Here is an 18,090-nt window from a genome sequence, read left to right on the forward strand (position 1 = left end):
AAGAAACTTCTCCTGGGCACTTGACATCATCTCTGGTACAAAGGACGGCCAATGCACCGACGGTATGCTCCGATGCACCGTCGGTTGAACCGGTGCTGAAGAAACTTCTCCTGGGCGCTTGACATCGTCTCTGGTACATAGGACGCCCAATGCACCGATGCCCTATTTTGGACCGTCGGTTCAACCGGTGCCTATAGGCTGACTTGGCTTCGATTCCCTTCTGCACCAAGGTATTATGGCGTCGGTTCTTCCGACTACCACCGGATGCTCCGATGCCCTGGCGTCGGTTCTTCCGGTGCTCCTGAATCGAAGAGCTTTGGAACCCCCGTAGGGGCGGCCCTTTGGGCCTAGCTACGCCTATCTTCTCTTTGTCATCACTTGAACCTAAAAGCCTGAGAATGGTCATCTTTAACAATCATATTAGTCCAAGTGTTGTGTGTGTCATCAATCGCCAAAACATTATATTGAAATATGGCACGAGAGGCCATTTTCGCTACAGATGTACTTGCTCTTCAGTCACATGTTGCTGCTCCAACTCATGTTCATCCTGCGGCCGTTTGCCAGAAGCGGCCTCTCTCTTCTACTTGTCATGGCGGCGCATAGGTCCCGTCATGTTGATCTGGAATGCTAGATCCTGGCCCTCGGAAACGAAATCTGACAGCTCCACAACATTAACCTGCGGGAAGGGTTTCGTGTCAACCTTCATTGTGTGTTGATCCAGGATTAATCGGCCTTGTTCGATAGCCGATTGGATCTGACGACGCAGCTCCTTGCATTCACCCGTGGCATGAGTGAACGAGTGGTGCCATTTGCAGTATAGCCTCCCCTGCAGCTCTTGTGGCGTCGGTGGCTTGTGGTTCTCTGGGAGCTTCAGCTGTTTTTCCTTGAGGAGCAGATCAAATATCTGCTTTGCTTTCGTCACGTCGAAGTCGAAGCCCTTCACAAGCCCCTGCTGTTTGATCCACTTGCACGGAACAGGGTTTGCCCCCCGAGCCCACTCTGCTACGGCCACTTCCTACTCCTCGCCAGAGTCGTCAGATTCATCCGTCTGAGCCACGTTTACATGGCGCTTAAACTTGTCTTGGTACAGCTCGGGATGATAATGCTCGTACGCGGTAAGCTTCTGCACCAAGTGCGCCAGAGACGTGAACTCCAACTGAAAAGCCGCATCCTTGATCGGCTTAGCAAGCCCGAGGACAGCCAGATCGACTGCCTCCTTCTCTGTGATGCGCGACGAGTAGCATCGGTTCTTAACTTCTCTAAAGCGCTGTATGTACTCCGACACGGTCTCTCCTTGCTTTTGCCTGACCTAGGCGAGGTCGGCAATTCCAGCTTCAGCAGCCTCCGAATGGTACTGGGTATGGAATTGATCTTCAAGCTGCCTCCAAGTCCGAATCGAATCCGGAGCCAGTGATGCATACCATCCAAAAGCTGGGCCTGTAAGGGACTGGCCGAAGAACCGGACCCTCAGAGGATCCGATACTGAGATCATCCCAAGCTGCGTCAAGTATCGGCTCACATGCTCTATGGAGCTGGCTCCTTCTGATCCGTTGAATTTGGTGAACTCAAGAAGCCGATACTTGGGCGGTAACGGGATCAAGTCATAATCACTTGGGTACGGCTTGGAATAGCCGATCGCTTTCCTCTTGGGCAGGATGCCGAACTGGTCTCTCAGTATTGCCCTGACCTGCTCCACACTAAGAACTCCTGGGGCCGATGGCTCAGCACTCGGCCCAGTAGCGTACTTTGCCAGCCACGCTTGTTTCTACGCGTCTGCTCCAGAAGCTCCTGGGTTTACCATCTGCACCGAGCGTGTTGGACTGATGCTATCAGGGATGTAGGCACACGTGTAGCCGTGCGGGATCTCCTTGGGTGGCTCGGTGAGGAATTGGCCTTCTCCAGGATCGCCGCCGATCTTGTGGACGACGTAGATCGGCGAATTTTGTGGTCTTGGGGCCGTAAACGAGAACGGCAACACTGGTCTGGAATGCAGCATAGCTTCCTCTGTGTGACTCCCCAGGGTTGGCCCCGATGGAGAGTACTGGTTCTTGATTATCTCCTGGATGACGTGGTGCGCCATGCGCTCAAGCTCATTCATCAGGCTCTGAGAATGCCGATGAAGTGAATGGGCCACCATGTATTTCATCTCCTGATGCAGGGCCCTGGTGCGCTCCTCTGATGGTACAGATAGGTCCACGTTGTCAAGAGCGCCTTCAGGCGAGAACCCCTTCCACCTGATGCCATGGTTGCGGGTCCTCTCAAAAGAGCCGATGAGATCGGCTTCCAGCAGAGCTTTGATCTCATCATACTTCTTCTTGTGTTCAGGAGAGAGCTCTTCATACGTGACGGGCTTGGGAGCAGGTTCTTGATCTTGAGCTCCGGTCATTGTTGCAGTGGACGTTGTTGCCGAGAAGAGTGGTCCCACCGGGCATGCCAGAATGTGTTGTCGGTCGAAACCCACCGGCGAGTAGCGACGGGCAACACGAAGAGCCGGGAGGTTGCTGGGGCGCTGGCAGGCACTGCTCCCTCGTCGACGGCCCGCAATTCCGTCACGCGCCCGGAGGTTTTGTGGAAAACCGGGCGTGCCACCTGACCTATACCCGATCAGGAGGGTGTAGACGTGCTCCGAACAGTTTCCTGCATACAAAGACACGTGTAAACATAAGTCCGAGCCGTGGTCGGCTCCTTGGGATGACTCTTGCATCGGCTTTAAAGAGCCGATCGAGTCCCGGTGTCAGATCGAATCTGTATCCATCCAGATGTCGATGAATAAAGCGAATAACTGTAAAGCTGCTTCAATTAAATCTAGCTAATCTAATCCACGATGGTAAAAGCTTCACTGCTAGATCGGAACATCCAACTCGTGACTAGGCCTAATGAACATAGCAGACAACTAGACCATAACCAAAAACAGAGGCCTAAGAACTAGCAAGAGCCGATTCCCGGAACAATCCCTATTAAGGCCAAGATAAAGCATCTACTACACCACCGGATCATCCAATCCGTTTGCAAGGCCTAACCTAGCAGATATTACGCCAACTCCTAAGATAAGAGCAAACCATAACAGATCAGATCTACTAAACATAAAAGAAATAGGGTGTTGCCTCTGTGCGACTAATTCTATGCAACAAGAACTAGCATAAGATTAAAATGTGATAGCACAGAGACAACATGATATTCGTAGATGATAAGCAACAAAGCATAACAGATCTACCCAAAAGCCATGCTACGAACATCAGGATAACTAGTATTACTTGCCATAAAAAACGCTTCAGTACGAGTAATACCAAGGTAAAAGCAAGAACTACGCTGCCCTGATCGCAAGAAGCGATCAGGGCAGCATGGCGCTTACTTGGATGAAAACCCTAGGATTAGGGATGGCGATGCGCCGAGAGTTGTTGTTTGTGAGACGTGATGATGCTCTCCTTCATGAATAACAAAGGATACATATTTATAGTCCGGAGACTTGGGAAACAATCTAAACTAATCTTGTCCCGATTGGACTCTATCTCTGATCTTAAACTAAATCTAAGGATACACGGCCAATGTGGCCCATATGCTCACGTAGGAGCCGATTTACAAGCCTTCCTCAATCTTCTGCTTTAAGCCCATCTTGCTTTCGGCCCATAAATTAACCCTGTTAATTTATGGCGATAACAGGTCCCAGTACAGAAGAAGGATGGCCGATGGAGAGTCTGCGTGGATTTCAGAGACCTCAACAGAGCGACGCCAAAGGACGAATATCTGATGCCCGTGGCAGAAACATTGATCAACGCCGCTGCCAGTCATAAAATGCTGAGCTTTATGGATGGTAACGCCGGCTACAACTAGATCTTCATGGCCCTAGAGAATATAAGCAAGACCGCATTCAGAGTACCAGGCGCGGTCAGCTTGTTCGAGTACTTGGTTATGACCTTTGGATTGAAAAATGCTGGCGCAACGTATCAACGCGCCATGAATTACATTTTTCATGATCTCATCGGCAAGCTGGTGGGAATCGGCTTTCGCTTGTTCTTAGGCCTCTTTTCTAGTCAAGGTTCGGTTATCTTTTATGCTTGTTAGGCCTAACTACGTGTTGGATGTTCCGATCTAGCAGTGAAGCTTTTACCATCGTGGATTAGATTAGCTAGATTTAATTGAAGTAGTTTTTGCAGTTATTTGCTTTATCCATTACCATTTGGATATGTAGATCCAATCTGACATCGGGACTTGATCGGCTCTTTAAAGCCGATGCAAGAGTCGTCCCGGGGAGCCAACCACGGCTTGGACTAATGTTTATACGTGTCTGTGCTTGTAGGCAAATCGTCAAAGGCATGTTCGCACCCTCCTGATCGGGTATAGATCAGGTGGCACGCCCTGCATCTTCGGAAGCGACGGCGTGTGCCATGATCTGGGCCGTTGACCGAGGGACCGGTGCCAGCCGGCACCCCAGCAGCCTCCCGGCTCCTCGTGTTGCCTGTCACTACTCGCCGGTGGGTTTTGACCGACAACACATTCTGGCACGCCCAGTGGGACACTCATCAGCAACAACGTCCACCGCCAGAATAACTGGACCTCAGAGCCAAGCGCCGGTCGCCAGCCCCGTCACGTATGAAGAACTGACCCCCAAGCCCAAGCAGAAATACGATGAGGTCAAAGCTCAGTTAGAAGCCGATCTCATCGGCTCTTTCGAGAGGACCCACAACCACGACATCAGGTGGAAGGGGTTCTCACCCGAAGGCGCTCTCGACAACATTGACTTGTCCGTACCATCAGAGGAGCGCACCAGAGCCCTGCGCCAGGAGATGAACTACATGGTGGCTCACACGCTTCATCGGCACTCAGAAAGCCTGGTGTATGAGCTCGAGCGTGTGGCACATCATGTTGTCTAGGAGGTGATCAAGAACCAGTACTCCCCATCAGGACCAATCATGGGGAGTCACAGGGGAGAAGCCCCACTTCAGTCTAGGCTGCCATTGCCATACTCGCTCACAACTCCAGGGCCGCAGAGTTCGCCGATCTACGTCGTCTACAAGATCGGCAGAGATCCCGGGGAGGTCCAGTTCCTGAGCGAGCTGCCTAAGGAGATCCCGCACAGCTACACGTGCATGTACATACCTGACAGCATCAGTCCAACACGCGCGGGACAGTTGGCGGGTACAGGAGCTTCAGGGGCAGATGCGGAGAAACATGCATGGCTAGCGAAGTACGCTACCGGGCCGAGTGCTGAGCCCTCGGCCCCAGGAGTTCTTAGTGTGGATCAGATCAGCGCAATACTAAGGGATCAGTTCAGCATTCTGCCCAAGAGAAAGGCGATAGGCTATTCCAAGCCGTACCCAAGTGAATACGACTTGATCCCGTTACCACCCAAGTATCAGCTCCCGGAGTTCACCAAGTTCAGCGGGTCAGAAGGGGCCAGCTCCATCGAGCATGTGAGCCGATACCTAACTCAGCTCGGGATGATTTCGGTATCGGATCCTCTAAGGGTCCGGTTCTTCTATCAGTCTCTCATAGGCCCAGCCTTTGGATGGTACACAACATTGGCCCCAGGTTCGATCCGCACTTGGAGGCAGCTAGAAGATCAATTCCACACCCAATATCACTCAGAGGCTGTTGAAGCCGAGATTGCCGACCTCGCCCAAGTCAAGCAGAAGTGAGGGGAAAGTGTGTCGGAGTACGTGCAGCGCTTCAGAGAGGTTAAGAATCGATGAAAAGGAGGCAGTCGATTTGGTAGTTCTGGGGCTCACTAAGCCGATCAAGGATCTGGCTTTTCAGTTGGAATTCACCTCTCTAGCGCACATGGTACAGAAGCTCACGATGTATGAACACTATCACCCTGAGCTGTACCAGGAAAAATTCAAGTGCCATGTCAATATGGCCCAAGCAGATGATTCTGATGATTCTAGCGGGGAACAAGAAGTGGCTGTGGCAGAGTGGACCCGGGGGGCAAACCCCGTCCCGTGCAAGTGGGTCAAACAGAAGGGGTTTGTGAAGGGCTTTGATTTTGATGTGGCCAAGGCAGAGCAGATATTCGACTTACTGCTCAAGGAAAAGCAGTTGAAGCTCCCAGAGAATCACAAGCTGCCAACGAAACAAGAGCTGCAAGGGAGGCTGTACTGCAAGTGGCACCACTCGTTCACCCATGCCACGAATGACTGCAAGGAGCTGCGTCGGCAGATCCAATCGGCTATCGAGCAAGGCCGATTAATTCTGGCCCAACACACGATGAAGGTGGACAGTCAACCATTCCCATAAGCTAACGTGGTGGAGCTGTCGGATTTTAGACCTGAGGGCCAGAACTTGGCATTCCAAATTAACATGGCGGGACCCATGCACCGCCGTGACGAGCAGAGAAAAGAGGCCGCTTCTGGCAAATGGCCCCAGGATGAAGACGAGCCGGAGCAGCATTATGTTACTGAAGAACAAGTTCGTCACATCCGCAATCAACTCCCAGCTTCCAATCGGCTTCTGGAAAAATACCAGTATCAGTACAAGTTGCGCCGCCGATATGAATCGGAAGAGGAGTATGAGCACCGCATAGGGTGGACGCTGGGGAGGCGCCAGGCTATACGCGACCACTGGCATTGCCCATTCTTCAGGTACTGTTGGAATTCCGACATGAGCCGATTGCCTACTATAGATGATTGATTGGAGTGTAGGCCTCGGGGACGCCAGCCAGGCGAGACGTCGGTGTTGCAGCGCTTGGGGCACAAAGCACGTCACAACGACCATATTGAGCGGCCATCCAGGGATGATCTTGAGATAGAAGGGGAAGATAAGTATCATCGTCCACGATGGTGTCCTGACGGGCTCAGCCGCTCATAGAAGCGCAGAGTGCAGCACTTATGCAATCTCGAGGAGGCAGAAGCAAGGTACCTCGACGTGCTGAGGAAAGCGCGTCCGGATCTCACGAAGCAAGTCAGGCACCCCGCGTAGGGTGGAAAGGCGCCCTCCAAGGAGGGAGTGGTGCCCCAAGCAGCCAAGAGCCGATGAAAAGCCATCGGCTGATGTGAATATGGTGTTCGTGCTCCCGTCGGAGTTTCGGGCGCCTCAACCGGAGGAATTGGCCGTCGCGCAGCTGGATCTTGGCCCACAGCCGATCATCTTCGAGAAGCCCAAGGAGAAAAGCTACAAGCACCTGAAGGGATTATATCTCAAGGGCCTCATCGACGGCAAGCCTGTGAACAGGATGTTGGTCGACACTTGCGCTGTAGTCAATCTAATGCCGTACTCAGTATTGCGCCGATTGGGTCGTTCTGCTGCTGATCTTATCAAGACCAACGTGATGCTCAATGATTTCAACAGCCAGCCGTCAGAGGCACAGGGCGTCCTCAATGTGGAGTTGACAGTTGGCCGCAAGACCGTCCCAACTTCGTTCTTCATTGTCAACAGTAAGAGCACGTACACAGTGCTGCTTGGGAGGGATTGGATTCACGCCAATTGTTGTGTTCCTTCCACGATGCACCAGTGTTTGGTCCAATGGGATGATGATGAAGTGGAGGTGGTCCGTGCAGATGACTCCAGCGAGGTTTTGCTCGCAGACATGAACGCCTGGGACGCGAAAGAGCAAGAGCTGATCTCAGGGACCGTGCTGGAAGACTGTGATCGGATCGAAGTGATAAAAAACGGATTGAGGCAGGTCTTATCCACTGGCCTCACAGAATAAATACATCCTGGCACGCTATGGAGCCTAGCGGGTTTAGAGAGGCCAGTCCCAGCGACCGGCCACAAAAAATAGACAATTATTATTTAGAGTCGAAATAGTTACATTGCGGACAGACTTTAGCCTGCTCTAGCAATTGGTTAGTTAATGAGCATTTAGTTTCGAGGGGTAATATAGAGACGACTGGCCCGTGCGGTCGGCCGAAAATTTTCTTTTGTCATCTCCCCGTGTTTGCTGTCGACGTGGTAGATGATGACGAGTCGCCTGCGTCCACAGTCGATTTTACAGGCGATGGCAAGTTGGGGTACGAGTTTACATCTGCTGACGATTTGGAGGAAGTTGATATCGGTCCCGGGGGTAAGCCGCGACCAACATTTATCAGCAAGAAGCTAGACCCGAGCCTGCGTGAGCCGATGATAGCACTGTTGAGGGAATACCGGGATTGTTTCGCATGGGATTATACTAAAATGCCTGGTCTGGATAGAAGCATCGTCGAACATCGGCTCCCGCTTAAGAAAGGATTTTGTCCATTTCAACAACGAGCAAGGCAGATGAAGGCTGAAGTCTTGGAGGAGGTCAAGAAAGAGGTGCAAAAGATGTTGGACGCAGGGTTCATCAGGCCATGTAGGTATGCAGAATGGATCTCCAGTGTGGTCCTGTTGTCGGTCGAAACCCACCGGCGAGTAGCGACGGGCAACACGAAGAGCCGGGAGGTTGCTGGGGCGCTGGCAGGCACTGCTCCCTCGTCGACGGCCCACAATTCCGTCACGCGCCCGGAGGTTTTGTGGAAAACCGGGCGTGCCACCTGACCTATACCCGATCAGGAGGGTGTAGACGTGCTCCGAACAGTTTCCTGCATACAAAGACACGTGTAAACATAAGTCCGAGCCATGGTCGGCTCCCCGGGACGACTCTTGCATCGGCTTTAAAGAGCCGATCGAGTCCCGGTGTCAGATCGGATCAGTATCCATCCAGATGTCGATGAATAAAGCGAATAACTGTAAAGCTGCTTCAATTAAATCTAGCTAATCTAATCCACGATGGTAAAAGCTTCACTGCTAGATCGGAACATCCTACGCGTGACTAGGCCTAATGAACATAGCAGACAACTAAACCATAACAAAAAACAGAGGCCTAAGAACTAGCAAGAGCCGATTCCCGGAACAATCCCTATTAAGGCCAAGATAAAGCATCTACTACACCACCGGATCATCCAATCCGTTTGCAAGGCCTAACCTAGCAGATATTACGCCAACTCCTAAGATAAGAGCAAACCATAACAGATCAGATCTACTAAACATAAAAGAAACAGGGTGTTGCCTCTGTGCGACTAATTCTATGCAACAAGAACTAGCATAAGATTAAAATGTGACAGCACAGAGACAACATGATATTCGTAGATGATAAGCAACAAAGCATAACAGATCTACCCAAAAGTCATGCTACGAACATCAGGATAACTAGTATTACTTGCCATAAAAAACGCTTCAGTACGAGTAATACCAAGGTAAAAGCAAGAACTACGCTGCCCTGATCGCAAGAAGCGATCAAGGCAGCATGGCGCTTACTTGGATGAAAACCCTAGGATTAGGGGTGGCGATGCGCCGAGAGTTGTTGTTTGTGAGACGTGATGATGCTCTCCTTCATGAATAACAAAGGATACATATTTATAGTCCGGAGACTTGGGAAACAATCTAAACTGATCTTGTCCCGATTGGGCTCTATCTCTGATCTTAAACTAAATCTAAGGATACACGGCCAATGTGGCCCATATGCTCACGCAGGAGCCGATTTACAAGCCTTCCTCAATCTTCTGCTTTAAGCCCATCTTGCTTTCGGCCCATAAATTAACCCTGTTAATTTATGGCAATAACAGGTCCCAGTACAGAAGAAGGATGGCCGATGGAGAGTCTGCGTGGATTTCAGAGACCTCAACAGAGCGACGCCAAAGGACGAATATCTGATGCCCGTGGCAGAAACATTGATCAACGCCGCTGCCAGTCATAAAATGCTGAGCTTTATGGATGGTAACGCCGGCTACAACTAGATCTTCATGGCCCTAGAGAATATAAGCAAGATCGCATTCAGAGTACCAGGCGCGGTCGGCTTGTTCGAGTACTTGGTTATGACCTTTGGATTGAAAAATGCTGGCGCAACGTATCAACGCGCCATGAATTACATTTTTCATGATCTCATCGGCAAGCTGGTAGAAATCTACATTGATGATGTCGTGGTCAAGTCCACTTCGGCTGGGGGGCATCTGGAAGATTTGCGTAAGGTTTTGGAGCGGACTCGGAAGTTTGGGCTCAAAATGAACCCGAAGAAATGTGCCTTTGGCGTATCGGCCGGTCAGTTCTTAGGATTCCTGGTACATGAGCAAGGAATCGAGATCGTCTTGAAGAGTCAAAAAGCGGTAAAGACAATGAAGCCGCCTACTACGAAGAAGGAGTTACAGAAGCTTATCGGCAAAATCAACTTTGTCAGACAATTTATCTCCAATCTGTCTGGGCGTATCGAGCCGTTCATGGGTCTGGTGAATATCAAGTCCGAGGATGAGTTTCACTGGGGGGGCAGAATAGCAGCAGGCTCTTGATGAAATCAAGGAATATTTGTCGAAGCCTCCAGTATTGGTTCCGCCTCAACAGGACAGGCCTTTCTACGTGTACCTGTCAGTGGGTGACACTTCCATCGCCTCGGTTCTGATTCAGAAACATGACGATCAGGAGAGGGTTGTCTTCTACCTCAGCAGGCACATGTTGGACACCGAGACCAGGTATCCTGAGATTGAAAAGCTTTGCCTTTGTTTATTCTTTACATGTACAAAGCTTTGACATATTTTGCTCTCGGCAGAAACGATCGTCATATATAAATCGGATGTCATCAAGCATATGCTGTCGGCTCCTATTCTAAAAGGCCGACTAGGAAAATGGATGTTTGCGTTGTCAGAATTCGATATCCAATATCAACCTGCAGAGGCAGTCAAGGGACAGGCACTGGCGGATCTCATTGCAGACAGGGTCAACACTGACGTGTCTGCACTTTTTGTACGTGCCTGGGCCATGTTTTTCGACGGATTGGCTTGTGATGATGGGTGCGGCGTAGGAATTCTTTTGGTATCGCCTCGTGGGACGACTTATTCTTTTTCCATGAGGATGGCTACTCCGTGCACCAATAATTTAGTAGAGTATGAGGCCGTTCGCAAGGGGATGGAATTACTCCTAGAAGCTGGTGCAGAAGCAGTGGAAATATTTGGGGATTCGAAACTGGTGATTTCTCAGCTCACGGAAGAATATAAATGTGAGAGCGAGCTTCTTTTCTGATATGGATGCAGTGCCGTGAGTTGATGTCACAATTCAGGTACATTAATTTCCACTGGATACGAAGCCAATGACTTGGCACAGCTGGCTTCCGGATACAAGGAAACAGCCGATGGGGTCGATGTAGAGGTTCAGTTTCTAGAACCTGGAGACTGGAGAGCTGATATCTTCAATTATTTGAAGGATTCGGCTCGGGGGGCACCCAAAAGGATAAGACTCAAAGCTATGAAGTATGTTCTGATAGGGGACGACATGTTCTACGGGACTTTGGAAGGACTGCTGCTTAAATGTTTGGGGCCTTCGGAGTTGAATCGGCTCTTGCATGAGGTTCATGAAGGAGCCTGCGGTACTCATCAATCGGCTCATAAGATGAAATAGCTGATTAGACGATCGGGATATTACTGCCCAACCATGCTTGAGGATTGCTTTAAATATTACAAGGGATGTCAGGCATGCTAGAGATTCGGCAAGATTCAGATGATGCCGGCATCAGTAATGAATCCTATTATTAAGCCATGGCCGTTCGGGGGTTGGGCCATGGATATGATTGGCCAGATTAAACCGCCATCTAGCAAAGGTCACCAATGGGTGTTAGCTGTCATGGATTATTTCACAAAATGGGTGGAGGCGGTACTCATGTGGTCGGTGGCATCGAAAGATGTGATCAGTTTCGTTAAAGAGCACATCATTCATAGGTTTGGGATTCCTCAGACCATTACGACCGATGGAGGATCAATCTTTATATCAGAGGAATTTAGAAAGTTTGCCGATGACACGGGGTTCAAGCTAATCAGATCATCCCCGTATTATGCCCAGGCTAATGGACAGGCTGAAACATCCAACCAGAGCCTTATCAAGCTGATCAAAAGGAAGATCGATGAATATCCTAGGCGCTGGCATGAGGTGTTGTCAGAGGCTTTGTGGGCATATCATATTTTGTGTCACGGATCTATCAAGACATCACCATACCATCTGGTCTACGGTCAAGACGCTGTGTTGCCATGGGAGATCACGGCCGGATCATGGCGTGTTGAGTTTCATAATGATCTATCGGCTGAGGAGTATGCAGCCTTGATGAGCAATAATGTGGAGGATCTTACAGAGCTAAGACTTTGGTCACTCGAGAAGATCAAGGAAAACAAGGCTAAAGTTGGTTGTGCATACAACAAAAAGGTCAAGCCGAAAGAATTCCAGGTTGGAGACTTAGTTTGGGAGGCAGTGCTACCATTGGGAACTAAAGACAGGAAGTATGGTAAGTGGTCTCCTACTTGGCATGGACCATACAAGGTTGATCAGGTCCTGCCTGGAAATGCGTACATGCTTGAGGAATTAGATGGTGTCAAGTTTCCTGTAGCCGTCAATGGCCAACACCTCAAGAAATATTTTTCGAGCATGTAGGAAGGCGACTAACAAGATCCGATGAGATCCATCTGGCTACATTATAAAAGGCCAACACATTGAGTTGGCCAGTAAAAAAATGAGATAGGCCAACACCTTGAGTTGGCCAGTAAAAAAAAAGCAAAAATAAGATAGGCCAACACATTGAGTTGGCCAGTTAAAAAAAAGCAAAAGTGAGAAAGGCCAACACGTTGAGTTGGCCAGCAAGTAAAAATTATATGAGAAGCAAGGAAGCCGATGTGTAACCACCGACTTAAGATGTTTTAATAGACACGAGTTTCAGTTTAACAGGCAACACTAAATGTTTTCTGAATTATTCTACTAGTTCAGGAATCCTTCTATGGCATGGATGGCTTCTGCACGTGTGGCATCGGCTCTTGCTATGACTGCTTCGTCGTCTTTGTCATCACCCGTTACTATCTGTTGACTCAAGGTGTTGATTTCTGCAAACTCTGCCCGTATTTGCTCGGTTATTTCTTGGCCTTCTTGCTTGGAGTTTGCAATCGAGGCTTTCTCCTCTTGGATCAGTCTCTGTGTGGTGCGGACTTTTTCTTCGAGCTCTACCAGTTCTTTCTCCAGGAGGCTGAGTCGCCTTGTACTCGCTGAGATATCGGCTTTGGCATCCAGAGTTGCCTTCTTCTGTTTTAGCATCTTGCACTTTTCAGCGATGTCGGCTTTCAGAGGAATTTGAGAATGCCTTAGTTCTATTCTCTATTGCGCTGCTTTCACCTCTGCCCGAAAGAAGGGAAGATGGCCGGCTAGCCAGAGCTTGACCCGAAATGACTCTGGGAGTTGGGATTCTATCTGCTCGAGGACTTTCTGTATTTCGCTGGAGTCATCGACCAGGGTACTGATTGGAGCAGATAGCAGATTTTTGATGTGTTGAAGCTGATCCGCGAGGTCAATCGGCTATTGTGGTGGTGGTACCTTCACTCCAGGGGCGATCAGACCCATTGATGTCGGGTCGAAGGAGAGCAAATATGAAATATTGAAGCCCTGTGGAGATATCAGAGTTAGTTTTGGGAGCAAGGTATAACAACAGAGTTATCGGCTGATTTAGAATCGGCTCATGCGGTGTTTCCTATTGTGAGGAAGAAGCGATGGTCGGTCTGAGTGTGATCGGCTCAGTTGGGGCAACAACAGCGACATCGGCTGTTGCAGTTTCTTCACTATGAATTTCTGCTGGGATGATGGGTGGTTCTCGCTGTTCTGGGACTTCAGTTGTTCCAGTATCGACTTCATGCGCGGCGGTTCTCTATTGTGATGGGCTTCCAGTGCTAAGGATGTCTTCAGCTGTGTCCTGGAGGAAAGATTACAATCAACCAGAGTACATGTGCATAAGAAAGGAATTTTTCAGAAAAAGTTTCGGAGAGTGAATTACCTGGTTGGTATTGGATTCTGATCGATCTGAGGGAGGCTGTGCTGTCTTCTTGATGATTCGTCGTGTGAAGATCTTCCTTTTCTTAGTTGGGACTCGGAGGGCAGCACTTTCAGAGATTTGTCTCCGCTTAGAGGCCGACTGGGGTGAGTCTGGCTGAACAGTTATTATCACTTTCTTCATTGGCGGTGATCCCTTGAAAAAAGAACATCAGGAGCGGTTGGGAGAAAGTGGAATGGCTCCCCGTTACTGGTCATGGGTTCTGGACCATCTTGTTGCTGTACCACTGCCCCGGGGATTGTATATTCAGGATCAATTTGTTGCAGTAGAGGGCCTAAAGCTCTTCTGAATACATGAGTTTTCCACATTCCCCACCATGTGTTAAAGCCGGTTGACGAGGGAGTAAAGGATAGATCGGCTGGTATTGGAATGTGGAGATTGTCAAACATGCTGTAGCATCTTGAACTGGTAAGACCGTCAGGTAGATCGGCTCTACTCTCCACCAAGTGGTGAATATGGAAGTGGGGAGGGACTTGTCCTAGGCCGAATTGCCGAGCTGCTATGACTGGTTGATAGGTTTCATAACCTGGTTTGATGATTCTGTTGGAAGTGCTTATGACGACAGGAAGGAAGCCAGGTCGGATCATTAGAGAATATAGATGCCGAGTGCTGTTGTCATCGGCAAAGCTATCCAGCCTGAAGGTAGTTGGGTTCTCAAATGCTTCAGATTCAGTGAATGGAAAGTAGAGGGGATTCTCTAGGCCTTTGTAGAAAACTCTAAACCATTTTGCTGCATCTGTTGAGTTCAATTTACTGCCAGGAGGCTGAATAGGGCTTGGCCATAGCTGGTGCATCTAATTGGCTTGCCATTCTCGTCAGGGAAGGAATTCTTGGCTAGGCTTTGAAAGTTTGGAATCTGGTGCTAGAAGTAGAGTTGTGTCCATAACTGAATGAACCACCAAGGGCCTCCAGTTCCGAGTTTCCTTTGGCTGACCAAGCTAGTTGTCATCAAATGGAGACATCTGTATGTTTCTCCGAGGAAAAGCTTGCCTAGGCTGGTGCAGTTGCCATGGGCCAGATGGTAAGCCAAAGGAAGATAATTCTTGGTTGGGGCTAAGGAAGGACCACAGAAGATGAAATGTTCTAACCAAAGATTTAGAAAGGCTGTGCGTTCCTTTTTACCTACTGGACCTTTCGTTTTCATGTGCTGGTTCATGTAAGTGCTCCAGTTTGTGCAGTCTGTTTTAGATGATAGTTTGAAGGGGACTTCTACCATTTTGTGAGCTGCTGGATCAGGGGACCTAATGTATAGGCCAGTAATCATGGTAACATCTAGCAGAGTAGGGGTCATGGGTCCATGACCAAAGAGGAAACAGTTCAAAGCATCAGACCAGAAATAGCCGATGGTCTTCAGAAGGTTTTCATCTTTATCTAGGGGGGATAATGATAGACTGAGTGCATCAGCTATGTTCAGTTCTTGCCACAAGGGCATATAGGTTTTTGCTGCTCTGCTATACCATGTAATCCAGCTTTTAGGTGGATTAGGCCAAGCTCTTAAGCAGTCGGCGCAGGAATTTAAATTGATGTCTTGACTCATGAAAGGGATTTTATTCGCTTCATAGGAGATCAGATCCATGGGATTTTCATAAGCTCGTGGACCAAGACAAAAGGAGTTGAGATTGGAAGGATGCGGCAAAAGGATGTCTGAATCCTGGAGTTTTAAAAATTCAGAAATTTGTATATGGTGTCATATTTCAGAGCTTAATTTATTCGGAGGATTGATGAGCTGAAAAAGTTGAAAGGATGGGCTGAATAATACCTTCAGGCCGAAGATTGGCGTATCGACATTTGGAGACCTCGCTGTTTGAGCTTCAGAGTCCGCCATGGTTCAGATCTACTAACTTAGGGTTTGGTTGTTTTGCGGGCTCTGGTTCAAGTTTTGGATGCTGTGAGTTTTCGTTCAAACTTATGAAGCGGGATTCTCGAATTGCGCTCGGATTTGGAATATCTTTTTCTAGTTGGGTTCAATGTGGAGGTGATGTTCTGTTCTTATACTGGTTGCTTCCAATTTTGAATTCCGTCGGCTCTTGGTTATTGGTAAAGCTCGATGCGGTGCCATCGGCTTTTGGAAGGTTGTCCGAGCAAGAAACTAAGAGATGAGGGACTTTATTCATTAAAGGTAAAGTCTTTACAAGGGAAAGAGCCGATTTGACAAAGGAACGAATCCTTCGGCTCAATCTATGCTACAGTACTGCTACTACAGTACTTCCATTACCACCCGTAGGTGCCAAATGCCTACGGCGCTTGGGGCTTCGCGCCAGCATGTTTCCGTCGCTGTTGTCATCGCCGTCGTCATCGCTGCTGCTGCCGTTGCTGGCTTCGTCGTCGCCGCTCCAACCGCCGCCGCCGCCATCACTATTTTCCTTGCTTTCCTCCTCGGAGGAGCCAAGGAACCGGAAGGCCCTTTAGGCCATCGGGTCCTCCTCAATAGAGGAGGAGTCGATTTCTTCTTCCGAGGAGGAGTCGGCTCCGTCCCAGGAGAAGCAATCGTCGCTGTTCTCCTCCGGCTCTTCCTGGAACAGGGGCCGGAGGTCTTCGTCGTCGGTCTTGGGTTCGTCGTCCTCGGAGACGACTTCGAAGTCGAACTCCTCTGCGTCCCAATGCAGAGGAGCGAGTGCCTTGTGCACCGCCGTCGGATCATACTCCGGCATCGGTTCCCGGCTCTCGGAGATGGGGACGAGGGAAGATGCAGAGGAACTCGAGGAAGAGGGGGAGAGAGGAGAACCGATTGAATTGGAGCCAGAGGAGGAGGAGATCGCCATGGCTACAGGAAGTTGGGGTTTTCTGCGCTGTTGGCTGAGGGAGGAAAATGAATTTGTCGTGAATGGAGTCGGTTCAAGGTGAGATTAAATAAGAAAAAAAATGGAAGATGAATAGGCACTTTCACATTTCACGAGGAGCCAGTTGCAGAGACGTTGCATCTTCCATGGTGGTTATAGTGCGTTTTAATGAGCATCAACGGGAAGATGAAGCGACGAAGTGGTTTTGGAATTATCATTGCCAAAACCAGGGGGGCATGTGTTATTGCCATAAATTAACAGGTTAATTAATTGGCTGCGAGTGAGTTGGGCTTATTGAAGAAATTAAATGAGGCTCACGAATCGGCTCCTGCGTGAGCGTTTGGGCCATGTGGGCCATGTATCTTTAGATTTACTTCAGTCTGAGTTAGAGATAGAGTCCGATATGGACACGTTAGTTTAGATTGTTGTCCAAGTCTCCGGACTATAAATATGTACTCTATGACATTTGTCAAAGAGAACGTCATCACGTTTTGCAAACAACAACTCTCGGCGCACCGCCACCCCTAATTCTAGGGTTTCGTCCAAGTAAGCGCCATGCTGCCATGATCGCTTCTTGCGATCAGGGCAGCGTTGTTCTTGCTTTTACCTTGGTATTACTCGTACTGAAGCATTTTTTATGTCGAGTAGTGCTAGTTATCCTGATTTTTGTAGCATGATTTTTAGTAGATTCATCGTGCTTTTGTTGCTTATCATCTATGAACATCATGTCATCTCTGTGCGATCATGTTTTAATCTGATACTAATTCTCGTTGCATGGAATTAGTCGCGTAGAGATGACACTCTGCTCCTTTTTTATCTAGTAGATCTAATCTGTTATGGTTAGATCTTATACTTAAGAATTGGTGTAATATCTGCTAGTTTAGGCCTTGCAAACGGGTTGGACAATACGGCGATGTATTAGATGCTTTGCTTTGATCTTAATAGGGATTGATCCGGGAATCGGCATTCACTTGTTCTTAGGCCTCTTTTCTGGTCAAGGTTCGGTTATCTTTTACGCTCGTTAGGCCTAACTACGTGTAGGATGTTCCGATCTAGCAGTGAAGCTTTTACCGTCGTGGATTATATTAGCTAGATTTAATTGAAGTAGTTTTTGCAGTTATTTGCTTTATCCATTACCATCTGGATATGCAGATCCAATCTGACACCGGGACTCGATCGGCTCTTTAAAGCCGATGCAAGAGTCGTCCCGGGGAGCCGACCACGGCTCGGACTAATGTTTACACGTGTCTGTGCTTGTAGGCAAATCGTCAAAGGCACGTTCGCACCCTACTGATCGGGTATAGATCAGGTGGCATGCCTTGCATCTCCGGAAGCGACGGCGTGTGCCAGGATCTGGGCCGTTGACCGAGGGACCGGTGCCAGCCAGCGCCCCGGCAGCCTCCCGGCTCCTCGAGTTGCCTGTCACTACTCGCCGGTGGGTTTTGACCGACAATAGTGCTACAAGGTGAATTTTCAGACGATGAGGATAATGAGGTATATGCTGCTGAGTTTGTG

Source organism: Panicum virgatum, chromosome 8N, assembly GCF_016808335.1.
Source record: "Panicum virgatum strain AP13 chromosome 8N, P.virgatum_v5, whole genome shotgun sequence".
NCBI classification, from domain to species: Eukaryota; Viridiplantae; Streptophyta; class Magnoliopsida; order Poales; family Poaceae; genus Panicum; species Panicum virgatum.